Below are 16,758 nucleotides of genomic sequence, written 5' to 3' on the forward strand. Positions count from 1 at the left end.
GCCAAATACTATTGTTTCAGATCGTGATACTAAATTTCTTAGCCACTTTGGAGATGTTTATGGGCTAAGTTGGGGACTAAACTGCTTTTTAGTACTACTTGTCACCCCCAAACTGATGGACAAACTGAAGTAGTCAATAGAACGTTGTCTACTATGCTTAGGGCTGTTTTGAAGAATAATAAGAAAATGTGGGAGGAATGCTTGCCTCATATTGAATTTGCTTATAATCGTTCATTGCATTCTACTACTAAGATGTGCCCTTTTGAAGTTCTGTATGGTTTCCTACCTCGTGCACCTATTGATTTGTTGCCTCTTCCATCTTCGGAGAAGGTTAATTTTGATGCTAAACAACGTGCTGAATTGATTTTAAAAATGCATGAGTTAACTAAGGAAAACATTGAGCGTATGAATGCTAAATATAAACTTGCTGGAGATAAGGGTAGAAAACATGTTGTGTTTGCACCTGGAGATCTTGTTTTGGTTACATTTGCGTAAGGATAGATTTCCTGATTTGCGCAAATCAAAGCTAATGCCACGTGCTGATGGTCCCTTTAAGGTGTTAGAGAAAATAAATGATAATGCATATAAACTTGAGCTGCCTGCAGATTTTGGGGTTAGTCCCACTTTTAACATTGCAGATTTGAAGCCTTATTTGGGTGAGGAAGATGAACTTCCGTCGAGGACGACTTCATTTCAAGAAGGGGAGGATGATGAGGACATCAATACAATTGTTACACCCACAGCCCCTGCTGCTATACATACTGGACCAATTACTAGAGCTCGTCCACGCCAACTAAATTACCAGGTACTTTCGTTTCTTGGTAATGATTCTAATGTTCATGAGAATATGATGCTGCCTAAATTGGATACATTTGTTTTGCTTACAAATGAAGGGCCTAGCTTGGAGAAGGATGAACATTGGAGCAAGAACAAGCATGGAGATGATGGCATGCGCAAGGGGAACAAGAATGGAGTTACAAGTGATGATTTCAGGACTTTGAAGCCACCATAATGGGTGCATGAAGCCTTGGACGAAATATACAAGATGCCACTTCATAAATTTCGTCCCGAGGCTATTTTAGGTGCTGCGTCACCTTATTAATGGGCCAGGCCCATGTAATTTCGAAATACATAAGTATAGGCTATTTTTAGAGTCCGTATGTGTGGGGAAACAAGAGATAGGGTTGATTTCGGACCCCTCCACCAAGGGCCACGAAATTCCCCCCTCTTCCTCCATATATACAGCCCTTAGGGCATCGTTTAGACTTTGGGTTTTGTTTAGATTAAAAGTTCGCCATAGCTGCAACTTCGCGTACTTCGTTTGTGTTCAACGACCAGACAAAGGCGTCACAGAACCCCACCTTGATCAATTAAGCTTTCATCTTATATTCGCAATATCCAGATTGCAATCTTAGTTTCTTGCTTGTTCTTCATTTGCTCGCAGGAAACAGACCCTCGTGGTCAGGTTGATCGTGCTCCGGCGTGGTCAATAACCTCTCGGAGTTGGTTTAGCGATTGCTAAGGCGTGACGTCCTCGCACGTTCGTAGTCGGATCGTCAAAGTCGACTTCCACCAAAGCGAAATCCACCATCTCATCGAAAGACGGGACACCTTTGCCTGTATCAGTATGTGTGGGGAAACAAGAGATAGGGTTGATTTCGGACCCCTCCACCAAGGGCCACGAAATTCCCCCTCTCTTCCTCCATATATACAGCCCTTAGGGCACCGTTTAGACTTTGGGTTTTGTTTAGATTAAAAGTTCGCCATAGCTGCAACTTCGCGTACTTCGTTTGTGTTCAACGACCAGACAAAGGCGTCACAGAACCCCACCTTGATCAATAAAGCTTTCATCTTATATTCGCAATATCTAGATTGCAATCTTATTTTCTTGCTTGTTCTTCGTTTGCTCGCAGGAAACAGACCCTCGTGGTCAGGTTGATCGTGCTCCGGCGTGGTCAATAACCTCTCGGAGTTGGTTTAGCGATTGCTAAGGGGCGACGTCCTCGCACGTTCGTAGTCGGATCATCAAAGTCGACTTCCACCAAAGCGATATCCATCATCTCATCGAAAGACGGGACACCTTTGCCTCTATCAAGTGGTATCAGATTTCCAGGTTGCTCGGTGAGATTTTACAGTTTTTCGTAGTTTAGATCGAGTCTGTTCTTCATACCTATAGTCCACGAAAAAGCCACAAAAAAATTAGGGTTAGTTCATCATATCCGAACCAATCTGAGCCTTTGCATAATCTTTTTAGGGGTTTGCTTTGTTGAATTTGCGGTTGCATCGTCGTGTCTAGTTGCTGGTCTTAGAGTCTAGTCTTTTAGAGTTTCGAGTTCTGGTCATAAGTTGTCACGCCGCCGCCGCACCATCATCATCACCCCTGCCATCTACCACCACCGCTTATCCACCACCGCTTCGAATCCGTATCCATATACCACCACAGTTGTCATATACCACCACCGCTGCCATCTACCACCATATGTCCACCACCAATCCGAGTTCTTGTCATATTAGGTTTGTTTTCGAGATCCATCTAGATTCCGATTCGTGTTTCCTTGCCGGAGTAGGTTTCGGAAAAAAAAAGAGCCGGGTAACCACGCTCCGTTTAGGCCCAAAATTTTTCGAAAACGCATTTTTCGAAAAAATTCTGGCTATCCTATTTTTAGGTGTTTCTGAGTGTTTTGAGACAGGTGCCATTATAGGAAGTTTTTTTTGACCCGTTTCCAGTTTTTGGGTCCGGGCAGTCAAAAAAAAAATTGGTCGAAAAAATTTCGTGCCCATCTTGTTAGTTTATGCTAGGAAGAGTTTTGAGACACTCGCCATTATAGTGATTTTTCGCAAAAAAAAAGCAGCAAAAAAATGAGGGCAAAAAAAAAGAGCGAAAAAAAATTCCAGAGTGTGCTTTTCCCTTGTTTACGTGCCGCGCCGTGATTTTGTTGGTGTTCTAGGCTCGCGTCTCTAGCAAAGTCTAGCCTAGGACCAACACAGTACCGTCGTTGAGCGTTTATTCAACTTTGCATCTCTGAATTGATTATTGCTGACCCTTTTTGCTACCATATTATAAGCCTTCCCAGCTCCACATACATCTACGTCGTGCGTTTGACTCTCCCTGGTAATCGCTCTATCCAAGCTTTGAGAGTTTTTGACTACAACGGTTGCCGATCACCGCCTGCTGCTGGGTAAGAACTGGTAAGAATTTGAGATTTGCTTGACGGATTTGTGACACCCACCACCACCTATTGTTAGTAGTCTGTAGGATCATATTCTTGTGTGTTTCTATTGCTGCTAACCATGCCGGGATCACAAGCCGACGAGACTGACTGGGAGAACATGACGAATAAGGATTTGCATGATAAATTTCAGCAAATGATGAGTGAACAGGTGCAAGACGTGCCAAACAGATTTGAAGAGGCCATGGAGAAGATAGATGGCATGGAGAAGACGTTCGAAACAAAGCTCGATAACAAGTTTAATGAATTGCTCGCGCGTCTTCCACCACCAGCACCCGCTGCACCTAACGCACCTCTCCAACAACAACAACAACGACTACCTCCACGTCGCGAAATAGACCTCCGCCGAGCGAGCCGTGTTCCACTTGCGTTTGGCCAAACTGTTGGTGCTGCTGTTGATACTTCTGTGGCTCCTGCTGCTGATGCGGAGGAGGATGATTATGTGGGAGATTATGAGGATGAGGTTGCTCAAAATCAGAACTACGTGCAACCACCAGCACCACCACCAGCAGGTCGACCTCAGGTATATATTCGTAATGGTAGGCCTGCACCACCACCTCAGGTACGAGATGATGTCCATATTCCTAAACTGAAATTGAATATTCCACCATTTGAGGGTAGATATGTTCCTGATATATATCTTACTTGGGAGTTAGAAACTGAACAACGATTTACATGTTTACAATATCCTGAGGAGAGACGAGTTGCTGCTGCTATTTGTGCTTTCACTAGTTTTGCATGTGTATGGTGGTCTGAACATTGTAGATTATATCCTATTCCAACTACTTGGGCTGCTTTGAAAACTGCTATGCGTACGCGTTGGGTTCCACCATATTATCAACGCGAATTGCTTCAAAAATTGCAGCGTTTAAGACAAGGGAAAAATTCTGTAGAAGAATATTATCAGGAATTACAAACTGGCATGATTAGATGTGGTATTGTTGAGGAGAATGAAGCTATGCTTGCACGTTTTCTGGGTGGATTAAATAGAGAGATTCAGACCATTCTAGACTATAAGGAGTATACTAAGATCACTCGTTTATTCCATCTTGCTTGTAAAGCTGAACGTGAAGTGCAGGATCGACAAGCATTGGGGCGAACTAACTTTTCTACAGGCCGACCTTGATGAGGACATGACTACCTTGGATATGACCAAAAATATTGCATATATGCATATTTGTCAGGTGATTTCTAGTGCAAACTATTCAATAATCTATTTATGTTATCCAGAACAAAAATACTTCACACACTTTTGTGTTTTGTCTAATTGCAGGTGTATGGGACATTTGTACAATCCACATATGAAGATAAGGCAGAAAGAGATGTTTATTTGCTGTCCAAAAAGTTCTCTCACGTCACTTTTGGCCCAAGAGAAGATAGAGTCCAAGTCTCTCACGTTCTGGATTCAGATTCGGACTGCACAGACACACCTGACTCAAAACGCACACAAATTTTTCATACGGACTCCGAATTGGGTGATTCTTTTTTTGTTGGAAACTAGATTTCGTGAACCTTGCAACCCAATTGGAATCACCTTCAAATTCGTCCGGAGCGTTGAGTTGTGGACGAAACAATCTGATGCTGCAGCAGAATCCGAGTCAAACTACAAGTCCAAAGGTGTTACATCACCTCCACTTGGGCCCATTGGCCTTGTACGACCTAGATTTAGTTTTAGGCTGCCTTGGGACGTCCTCCCACCTCCTTGGCCTCCACCCCTTGCTCCTATATAAGTAGATCCATCTAGTAGCTTTTCCTTGGGATTTGTTTAGTTAAAAGTTAGCCAACGCAACTTCGTGTACTTCGTTTGTGTCCAACGACCAGACCAAGACCGCTTATGGATCCCCACCATTATCAATACTTCATATATATTCGCAATATTCAGATTGCTTTATCATATTCTTGCTCGTTCTTCGATTGCTTGCAGGAATAGACCTTCGTGGTTAGGTTGATCGTGCTCCAGCGTGGTCAATAACCTCTCGGAGTTGGTTTAGCAATTGCTAAGGCGCAACGTCGTGCACGCTTGTAGTCGGATCGTCAAAGTCGTCTCCACCAAATCGATAGTTATCATCTCATCGAAAGATCGGGACACCCTCGCCTCTATCAAGTGATATTTGCATCATGGACACCACGTGCATCTTCTACTTCAACTGCATCAGCACCAACATCCGGTGCCACCTCCAGCCGTGATACAAGAAAACAGGCACAACCACCATTATCTGCCAAGAGCGCACCTGCGGGGCCTGCACAGCGTTCTTCTTCTTCCATGGCATCAACAGGGCACACAAGTGATATTATTTGTCGTCGTTGTAAGGGAGGAGGTCATTATGCGAGAGAATGCAAATCTCCGCGTGTGATGATTGCTACCGCGGATGGTGGATATGAGTCTGCTAGTGACTATGATGAGGAGACTTTGGCTCTTATTACACGTGAAGAACATGGTGGAGATGATTCTGATCATGAGACGCAATACATGGCTCCTGAAGACGCTGACAGGTATGAATGTTTAGTTGCTCAACGTGTTTTGAGTGTGTAGATCACACAAGCTGAGCAAAATCAGAGGCACAATTTGTTCCATACCAAGGGAGTTGTGAAGGAACGTTCTGTGCGCGTCATCATAGACGGAGGGAGCTGCAACAACTTGGCTAGCATGGAGATGGTGGAGAAGCTTTCTCTCACCACAAGACCACATCCACATCCTTACTACATCCAATGGTTCAACAACAGCGGCAAGGTTAAGGTAACACGTACTGTTCGTGTGCATTTTAGTATCTCTACATATGCTGATATGTTGATTGTGATGTGGTACCTATGCAAGCATGTTCCTTATTACTTGGTAGACCATGGCAATTTGATAAAAATTCTGTACACCATGGTAGAAACAATCACTATACTCTTGTTCATAAGGATAAAAATATTACTTTGCTTCCTATGACTCCTGATTCCATTTTGAAAGATGATATTAATAGAGCTAATAAAGCAAAACAGGAGACGAATAAGAGTGAAAATCATATTGTGGCAAAAGAATTTGAGCAACAAATGAAGCCTAATAATAAACCATCTAGTGTTGCTTCTGAAATTAAATTGAAAAGTGCATGTTTATTTGCCACCAAATCTGATATTGATGAGCTCGATTTCAGCAAATCTGTTTGCTATGCTTTTGTGTGCAAAGAGGCATTATTTTCATTTGAGGACGTGCCTTCCTCTTTGCCTCCTGCTGTCACTAACATTTTGCAGGAGTTCGCTGACGTCTTTCCACAAGACGTGCCACCAGGATTGCCGCCTATTCGAGGGATTGAGCATCAGATTGACTTAATTCCCGGTGCTTCACTGCCAAACCGTGCACCATACCGTACCAATCCAGAGGAGACGAAGGAGATTATGCGTCAAGTACAAGAGCTTCTCGACAAAGGTTATATACGCGAATCCCTTAGTCCTTGTGCTGTTCCTATTATTCTAGTGCCAAAAAGGATGGTACATCACGTATGTGTGTTGATTGTAGAGGCATTAATAATATTACTATTCGTTATCGTCATCCTATTCCTAGGCTAGATGATATGCTTGATGAATTGAGTGGCTCTACAATATTCTCCAAAGTTGATTTGCGTAGTGGATACCACCAAATTCGTATGAAATTGGGAGATGAATGGAAAACGACATTCAAAACTAAGTTTGGATTATATGAGTGGTTAGTCATGCCTTTTGGGTTAACTAATGCACCTAGTACTTTCATGAGATTAATGAACGAAGTTTTACGTGCTTTCATTGGACGATTTGTGGTAGTTTACTTTGATGACATATTGATTTATAGCAGATCTTTGGAAGAACATTTGGAACATTTACGTGCTGTTTTTATTGCTCTACGTGATGCACGTTTGTTTGGAAACCTTGGGAAGTGCACCTTTTGCACCGACCGAGTATCTTTTCTTGGCTATGTTGTTACTCCACAGGGAATTGAAGTTGATAAAGCCAAGATTGAAGCTATTGAGAGTTGGCCGCAACCCAAAACTGTCACACAAGTGAGGAGTTTTCTTGGCCTCGCTGGATTCTATAGGCGTTTTGTGAGAGATTTCAGCACCATTGCTGCACCTCTCAATGAGCTTACAAAGAAAGATGTGCCTTTTCTTTGGGGTACCGCACAGGAAGAAGCTTTCTCGGTATTGAAAGATAAGTTGACACATGCTCCTTTACTCCAACTTCCTGATTTTAATAAGACTTTTGAGCTTGAATGTGATGCTAGTGGAATTGGATTAGGAGGTGTGTTATTACAAGATGGCAAACATGTTGCATACTTTTCTGAAAAATTGAGTGGGCCTAGTCTGAATTATTCTACTTATGATAAAGAATTATATGCTCTTGTTCGGACTTTAGAAGCATGGCAACATTATTTATGGCCCAAAGAATTTGTTATACATTCTGATCATGAATCTTTGAAACATATTAAAAGTCAAGCTAAACTGAATCATAGACATGCTAAATGGGTTAAATTCATTGAGACTTTTCCTTATGTCATTAAACACAAGAAGGGAAAAGAAAATGTTATTGCTGATGCATTGTCTCGCCGCTATACTATGCTTTCACAACTTGACTTCAAAATATTTGGTTTGGAGACCATCAAAGATAAATATGTGCATGATGCTGATTTTAAAGATGTAATGCAGAATTATAAAGAAGGAAGAATGTGGCACAAGTTCGTCGTTAACGATGGATTTGTGTTTCGTGCTAACAAGCTATGCATTCCAGCTAGCTCCGTTCGTCTTTTGTTGTTGCAGGAGGCGCATGGAGGAGGATTAATGGGACACTTTGGCGTGAAGAAGACGGAGGACGTACTTGCTACACATTTCTTTTGGCCAAAGATGAGATGGGATGTTGAGCGTTTTATTGCTCGATGCACTACATGTCAAAAAGCTAAGTCACGACTCAATCCTCATGGTTTATATATGCCTTTGCCTGTACCTAGTGTTCCTTGGGAGGATATATCTATGGACTTTGTTTTAGGTTTACCTCGAACAAAGAAGGGGAGGGATAGCATATTTGTTGTCGTGGATAGATTCTCGAAAATGGCACACTTTATACCATGTCATAAAAGCGATGATGCTGTTAATGTTGCTGATTTGTTCTTTCGTGAAATTATTAGCTTGCATGGTGTGCCAAATACTATTGTTTCAGATCGTGATACTAAATTTCTTAGCCACTTTTGGAGATGTTTATGGGCTAAGTTGGGGACTAAACTGCTTTTTAGTACTACTTGTCACCCCCAAACTGATGGACAAACTGAAGTAGTCAATAGAACGTTGTCTACTATGCTTAGGGCTGTTTTGAAGAATAATAAGAAAATGTGGGAGGAATGCTTGCCTCATATTGAATTTGCTTATAATCGTTCATTGCATTCTACTACTAAGATGTGCCCTTTAGAAGTTGTGTATGGTTTCCTACCTCGTGCACCTATTGATTTGTTGCCTCTTCCATCTTCGGAGAAGGTTAATTTTGATGCTAAACAACGTGCTGAATTGATTTTAAAAATGCATGAGTTAACTAAGGAAAACATTGAGCGTATGAATGCTAAATATAAACTTGCTGGAGATAAGGGTAGAAAACATGTTGTGTTTGCACCTGGAGATCTTGTTTGGTTACATTTGCGTAAGGATAGATTTCCTGATTTGCGCAAATCAAAGCTAATGCCACGTGCTGATGGTCCCTTTAAGGTGTTAGAGAAAATAAATGATAATGCATATAAACTTGAGCTGCCTGCAGATTTTGGGGTTAGTCCCACTTTTAACATTGCAGATTTGAAGACTTATTTGGGTGAGGAAGATGAGTTTCCGTCGAGGACGACTTCATTTCAAGAAGGGGAGGATGATGAGGACTTCAATACCATTGTTACACCCACAGCCCCTACTGCTACATATACGGGACCAATTACTAGAGCTCGCGCACGCCAATTAAATTATCAGGTACTTTCGTTTCTTGGTAATGATTCTAATGTTCATAAGAATATGATGCTGCCTAAATTGGATACATTTGTTTTGCTTACAAATGAAGGGCCTAGCTTGGAGAAGGATGAACATTGGAGCAACAACAAGCATGGAGATGATGCCATGCACAAGGGGAACAAGAACGGAGTTACAAGTGATGATTTCAGGACTTTGAAGCCACCATAATGGGTGCATGAAGCCATGGACGAAATATACAAGATGCCACTTCATAAATCTCGTCCCGAGGCTATTATAGGTGCTGCGTCACCTTTTTATTGGGCCAGGCCCATGTAATTTCGAAATACATACGTATAGGCTATTTTTAGAGTCCGTATGTGTGGGGAAACAAGAGATAGGGTTGATTTCGGACCCCTCCACCAAGGGCCACGAAATTCCCCCTCTCTTCCTCCATATATACAGCCCTTAGGGCACCGTTTAGACTTTGGGTTTTGTTTAGATTAAAAGTTCGCCATAGCTGCAACTTCGCGTACTTCGTTTGTGTTCAACGACCAGACAAAGGCGTCACAGAACCCCACCTTGATTAATAAAGCTTTCATCTTATATTCGCAATATCCAGATTGCAATCTTAGTTTCTTGCTTGTTCTTCGTTTGCTCGCAGGAAACAGACCCTCGTGGTCAGGTTGATCGTGCTCCGGCGTGGTCAATAACCTCTCGGAGTTGGTTTAGCGATTGCTAAGGCGCGACGTCCTCGCACGTTCGTAGTCGGATCGTCAAAGTCGACTTCCACCAAAGCGATATCCATCATCTCATCGAAAGACGGGACACCTTTGCCTCTATCAGTGCGGGATCGCCGGTCGTCCGGTCCGGACCGGTCATCCGGTGGGTCTTCAGGCGTCAGACGTCCGGTCCCTACCGGTCGTCCGGTGGCTGGAGCTTCTTCTCTTGGTCCTTGTACTTGGCGTCCTCGCTAGCTCGTCCGTTGGAGGTGGTGGCTCCGTGGCTTTCCTCTAAGTACCTCATCATGCATAGCACACACATTGGAGGTAGTACGCATGTCTCACATGTGGAAAGTGAAATTTCGGAGAGGAGTTAGTTCACCTTGTGTCCAATGGCGTATGTTCGAGGTCCCGTCTTATGTACCGTTGGGTCATGGGGAGTGGTCGAAGTGGACATGGGTATGATCGTAGGATGCTCCGCATCATGTATCCAATTTAAGCAGCATCATATTCTCATGAACATTAGAATCATTACCAAGAAACGAAAGTACATGATAATATAATTGGCGTGCGCGAGCTCTAGTAATTGGTCTAGTATGTATAGCAGCAGGGGTTGTGGGTGTAACAATGGTATTGATGTTCTCATCAGACTCGAATTCTGCTGCAACGTTAGATTGTTTCATCCATAACTCAACTCTCCGGACGAATTTTAAGGTGAATCCAATTGTGTTGGAAAGATCATGAAATCTACTTTCAAACAAAAAAAGAATCACCCAATTCGGAGTCTGTATGAAAAAGTTGTTGGCGTTTTGAGTCAGGTATGTCTGTGCAGTCCGAATCTGAATCCAGAACGTGAGGGACTTGGACTCTATCTTCTCTTGGCCAAAACTGACGTGAGAGGACTTTTTGAACAACACCTAAACTTCTCCTTTTCCCTTATCTTCATATGTAGATTGTACAAATGTCTCATACACCTGCAAATAGACATGGCACAAAAGTTTGTGAAGTATTTTTGTCCTAGATGACATAAATAAATTATTGCATAGTTTGCATTAGAAATCACCTCACTAATATACATGTATGCAATATTTTTGGTCGTATCCAAGGTAGTCATGTCCTCACCATCCTTCTCTTCTTGAAAACAAAGCCGTCATCGGCGTTGCTTAATCTGAAATGTGGCTAACAAAAGAGACAAGGTGTACATGTTGTATATGTATGTGTCATCCATTTTTACTTCTCTTGGTTTTTGCACAAATGACACATGTATCCATGAGTAATTTTCATAGTTCATAAAATCTGAAGCCGAAATATTATCACAAGAAGTAGAAGGCATGAAAATATTGCAACTCAGTTTGCACATATAAGTGAAGCTCTTATTCATATGAAAGGATTGACAATGTTCTTCATTAAACCATCCCAACATTGGTGAATAAACCTTACTTGCATCAAATTTACAAGCTACAACATGGTTAAATAAGCAAACATGCAATAAGTCATTTGACACAGAATCATCACCAAGATTAGAGCTCATATCAAAATGATTAAACATTGGTTCTTTTGCATCAACAATTAATTCAATGGGTGCACTCAAAATTGTTGGTATTTCAGTTGTTTGATCACATGACGCATTCATGACAGTAACAAGATTCTCTAAAATAGGTGGTGTGCTCAAATCAACAGGTAACTCAACACATGATGCATTCAAGTTAACTAGGCATGCATCATCCTCATGTGAAGTTATATCATCAATACCTTTACTGTTACCTTGTCGCAAAGACATAGCTGATGTAGGTACGGACGTTGACAATGTACTATACTCTTGAGATGATGTCGCGCTCACAATCCAAGGTGGGGCTGCTCTAGTAGGGGCAACGGTGGAGGAACCAACTGGCGGTGATGAGTATGAACTGGAATAGTAGTTATTGTAGTCACCCAATGCATCCTCCTGTATCTGTCTCTCAAAGGTACAAGCGCGAACATACATACCAGTAATGCAACAAGGAATATACTGAAATCTTGCACGGATATCATGGTTCAAACCACCAAAAAATCTACTCATTGTAGATTCTTCTATGTCACAGTGATGCATATAAGATTGAACTCTTGATAGTAAGCATGAACATTGTTACTGCCTTATTTTAATTGTTCCAATTTGCGAAGAAATTCATGACGATAGTAAGGAGGGAAAAATTGTTGTCTCATTACAGCTTTCAAAACTTTCCAAGTTGTGGGTAGGTTATCAATGTTTTTCTTACAATGTACACTCCACCAAACAGAAGCAAAACCAGTAAATGCTCTAGTGGTAGCTCGTACTCTATCAAGTTCAGTATAATCATGGTGTGTAAAAACTTGTTCTACTTCAAGCTCCCAAGCTAGATAAATAGCAGGATTAAATCTACCCTCAAATGATGGTAAAGAGATAACCTGACCATATGCTTGTGTGTGTTGTCCCACCCTCGTGATGGTGAAGATATATCCATCGTCCAAGAACTTCTATTTTCGGACCCTGTCATGATTAGTAGAAACAAGAAACAAAATTCAAGAATAATGTTCCTATGAAATACTAGGGTGTGGTGGTAAAGCGCTCACAGTAAAGCAAATATCAATATCATACAAGTTCTTACCAAGCAGTAGGTAGTGACAGGCAACCAGCGGTCTCAAATAACCCTGAAGATTGAGTAAAGCGATTGCCAGGGGAACGTATGTATACATGGTGTAGAATCATCAAACAAGCAAACATATGCAAACATAACAGCAATCTGTCTAAACAGAACCGTCTGTAAAGAGTGCAATATTCATCATACTTACCTAACTCCAAAAATTATGAAAGTTTACCACACTGTATAAAATTCATCATACTTATATCAGGGCTCTAGATTGAATCTCGTGGTTCTGGAACTAGCGGCGGCTGGAATAAAATTTCGTCGACTCACCTAGGGTTTTTGGCACATTTGGGCATTTATAGAGCGAAGAGGCGGTGAGGGAGGCCACTAAGGTGGGCAAAACCCACCTTGGCGCGCCTGGGGGGCCAGGCGCACACTGGTGGGTTGTGCCCCCTCAGGGCACCCCCAAGTGCTTCTCTGGCCCATCCAGGGTGTTCTGGTCCATAAAAATTCTCTAAAAAGTTTCGCGGTGTTTGGACTCCGTTTGATATTGATTTCCTGCTAAGTAAAAAACAAGCAAAAAACAGCAAGTGGCACTGGGCACTATGTCAATAGGTTAGTCCCAAAAATGATATAAAGTTGCTAGAAAATGATTGTAAAACATCCAAGAATGATAATATAACAGCATGGAATGATCAAAAATTATAGATATGTTGGAGACGTATCAGCCATCTACAAAGCTCGACATGTCGCGAAAGGTTTTCGACAAGTTCAAGGGGTTGACTACGATGAGACCTTCTCACCCATAGCGATGCTTAAGTCAGTCCGAATCCTGTTAGCAATTGCCGCATTTTATAATTATGAAGTCTAGCAAATGGACGTCAAAATAGCATTCCTCAATGGATTTCTTAAAGACGACTTGTATATGATGCAACCAGAAGGTTCCGTTGATCCTAAAGGTGCTAACAAAGTGTGCAAGCTCCAGCGATCCATCTATGGACTGGTGCAAGAATCTCGGAGTTTGAATATATGCTTTGATGAGGTGATAAAAGCATTTGGTTTTATACAGACTTATGGTGAAGCCTGTATTTACAAGAAAGTGAGTGGGAGCTCTATAGCATTTCTGATATTATATGTGGATGGCATATTATTTATTGGAGATGACATAGAATTTCTGGATAGAATAAAAGGATACTTGAATAAGAACTTTTCAATGGAAGACCTCGGTGAAGCTGCTTATATATTGGGCATCAAGATCTATAGAGATAGATCGAGATGCTTAATAGGACTTTCACAAAGCACATACCTTGATAAAGTTTTGAATAAGTTCAAAATGGATTAGTCAAAGAAAGGGTTCTTGCCTGTGTTACAAGGTGTGAAATTGATAGACCCAAAGCCCGACCACTGCAGAAGATAGAGAGAAAATGAAAGCCATTCCCTATGCCTCAGCCATAGGTTCTATCATGTATGCTATGCTATGTAGCAGACCTGATGTGTGCCTTGCCATAAGTTTGGCAGGGAGGTACCAAAGTAATCCAGGCGTGGGTCACTGGATAGCGGTCAAGAACATCCTGAAGTACTTGAAGAATACTAAGGATATGTTTCTCTTTTATGGAGGTGAGGAAGAGCTCGTCATAAATGGTTACGTCGATGCTAGCTTCGACACTGATCCGGATGAATCTAAGTCACAAACCAGATACATATTTATATTGAATGGTGGAGCTATTAGTTGGTACAGTTTCAAGTAGAGCCTCGTGGCGGGATCTACGTGTGAAGTGGAGTACATAGGTGCTTCAGAAGCAGCACATGAAGGATTTCATATCCGAGCTAGGTGTAATACACAGTGCATCGGGTCCAATGAAAATATTTTGTGACAACACAGGAGCAATTGCATTGGCGAAGGAATCCAGGTTTCACAAGAGAACCAAACACATCAAGAGACCCTTCAACTCCATTCATGAAAAGGTCAAGGATGGAGACATAGAAGTTTGCAAAATACATACAGATCTAATTGTAGCTGACCCGTTGACTAAGCCTCTTCTGCGAGCAAAACATGATTAACACCAAGACTCCATGGCTGTTAGATTCATTACAATGCTAGATTATTGACTCTAGTGCAAGTGGGAGGCTGAGGAAATATGCCCTAGAGGCAATAATAAAGTTGTTATTTTATATTTCCTTATTCATGCTAGAATTGTATTGGTCAAAAATTTAAATACATGTGTGAATACATAAACAAATATCGTGTCCCTAGTAAGCCTCTACTAGACTAGCTCGTTGATCAAAGATGGTTAAGGTTTCCTAACCATAGACATGTGTTGTCATTTGATAACGGGATCGCATCAGTAGGAGAATGATGTGATGGACAAGACCCATCTGTTACCTTAGCATATTGATCATTCACTTTATTGCTATTGCTTTCTTAATGTCAAATACATATTCCTTTGTGATAGTGGCTAGGTGTCCCGATCTTTCGATGAGATGATAACTATCGATTTGGTGGAGACGACTTTGACGATCCGACTACAAACGTGCACGACATTGCACCTTACCAATCGCTAAACCAATCTCCTGAGGTTGCCGACGATGCCGGAAGCACGGTATGCCTGACCACGAAGGTCTATTCCTGCAAGCAATCGAAGAACGAGCAAGAATATGATAAAGCAATCTGAATATTGCGAATATATATGAAGTATTGGTAATGGTGGGGATCCGTAAGAGGTCTTGGTCTGGTCGTTGGACACAAACAAAGTACACGAAGTTGCAATGGCTAACTTTTAACTAAGCAAATCCCCAAAGTCTAAACGACGCCCTAAGGGCTGTATATATGGAGGAAGAGGGGGGGGGGATTTCGTGGCCCTTGGAGGAGGGGTCAGAAACCAACCCTAACTCTTGTTTCCCCACACATACGGACTCTAAAAACAGCCTATACTTAAGTATTTCGAAAATACATGGGCCTGGCCTAATAATAAGGTGACGCAACACCTAGAATTTCCTTTGGACGAAATTTATGAAGTGGCATCTTGTATATTTTTTCCAAGGCTTCATGCACTCCTTATGGTAGCTTCAAAGTCCTGAAATCATCACTTGTAACTCCGTTCTGGATCCCCTTGCACATGCCATCATCTCCATGCTTGTTCTTGCTCCACTGTTCATCCCTCTTATCCATGTCAGGCCCTTCATTTGTAAGCAAACCAAATGTATCCAATTTAGGCAGCATCATATTCTCATGAACATTAGCATCACTACCAAGAAACGAAAGTACCTAATAATTTAATTGGCGTGCACGAGCTCTAGTAATTGGTCCAGTATGTATAGCAGCAGGGGCTGTGGGTGTAACAATGTTATTGATGTCCTCATCAGACTCGGATTCTGTTGCAACGTTAGATTGTTTCGTCCATAACTCAAGCTCCGGACGAATCTGGAGGTGAATCCAATTGTGTTGGAAAGCATGAAATCTACTTTCAAACAAAAAAGAATCACCCAATTCGGAGTCCGTATGAAAAAGTTGTTGGTGTTTTGAGTCAGGTATGTCTGTGCAGTACGAATCTGAATCTAGAACATGAGAGACTTGGACTCTATCTTCTCTTGGCCCAAAAGTGACGTGAGAGGACTTTTTGAACAACACCTAAACTTCTCCTTTCCCTTATCTTCATATGTGGATTGTACAAATGTCCCATACACCTGCAATTAGACATGGCACAAAAGTGTGTGAAGTATTTTTGTCCTGGATGAAATAAATAAATTATTGCATAGTTTGCATTAGAAATCACCTCACTAATATACATCTATGCAATATTTTTGGTCGTACCCAAGATAGTCATGTGCTCACCATCCTCCCCTTCTTGAAAACAAAGCCTTCCTCGGCGTTGCTTAATATGAAATGTGGCTAACAAAAGAGACAAGTTGTACATGTTGTATATGTATGTGTCATCCATTTTTACTTCCCTTGGTTTTTGCACAAATGACACATGTATACATGAGTAATTTTCATAGTTCATAAATTCTGAAGCCGAAATATTATCACAAGAAGTAGAAGGCATGAAAATATTGCAACTCAGTTTGCCCATATAAGTGAATCTCTTATTCATATCAAAGGATTGACAATGTTCATCATTAAACCATCCCAACATTGGTGAATAAACCTTACGCAAATCAAATTTACAAGCTACAACATGCTTAAATAAGCAAACATGCAATAAGTCATTTGACACAGAATCATCACCAAGATTAGAGCTCATATCAAAATGATTAAACATTGGTTCTTTTGCATCAA

Source organism: Triticum dicoccoides, chromosome 5A (genome assembly GCF_002162155.2).
Source record: "Triticum dicoccoides isolate Atlit2015 ecotype Zavitan chromosome 5A, WEW_v2.0, whole genome shotgun sequence".
NCBI classification, from domain to species: domain Eukaryota; kingdom Viridiplantae; phylum Streptophyta; class Magnoliopsida; order Poales; family Poaceae; genus Triticum; species Triticum dicoccoides.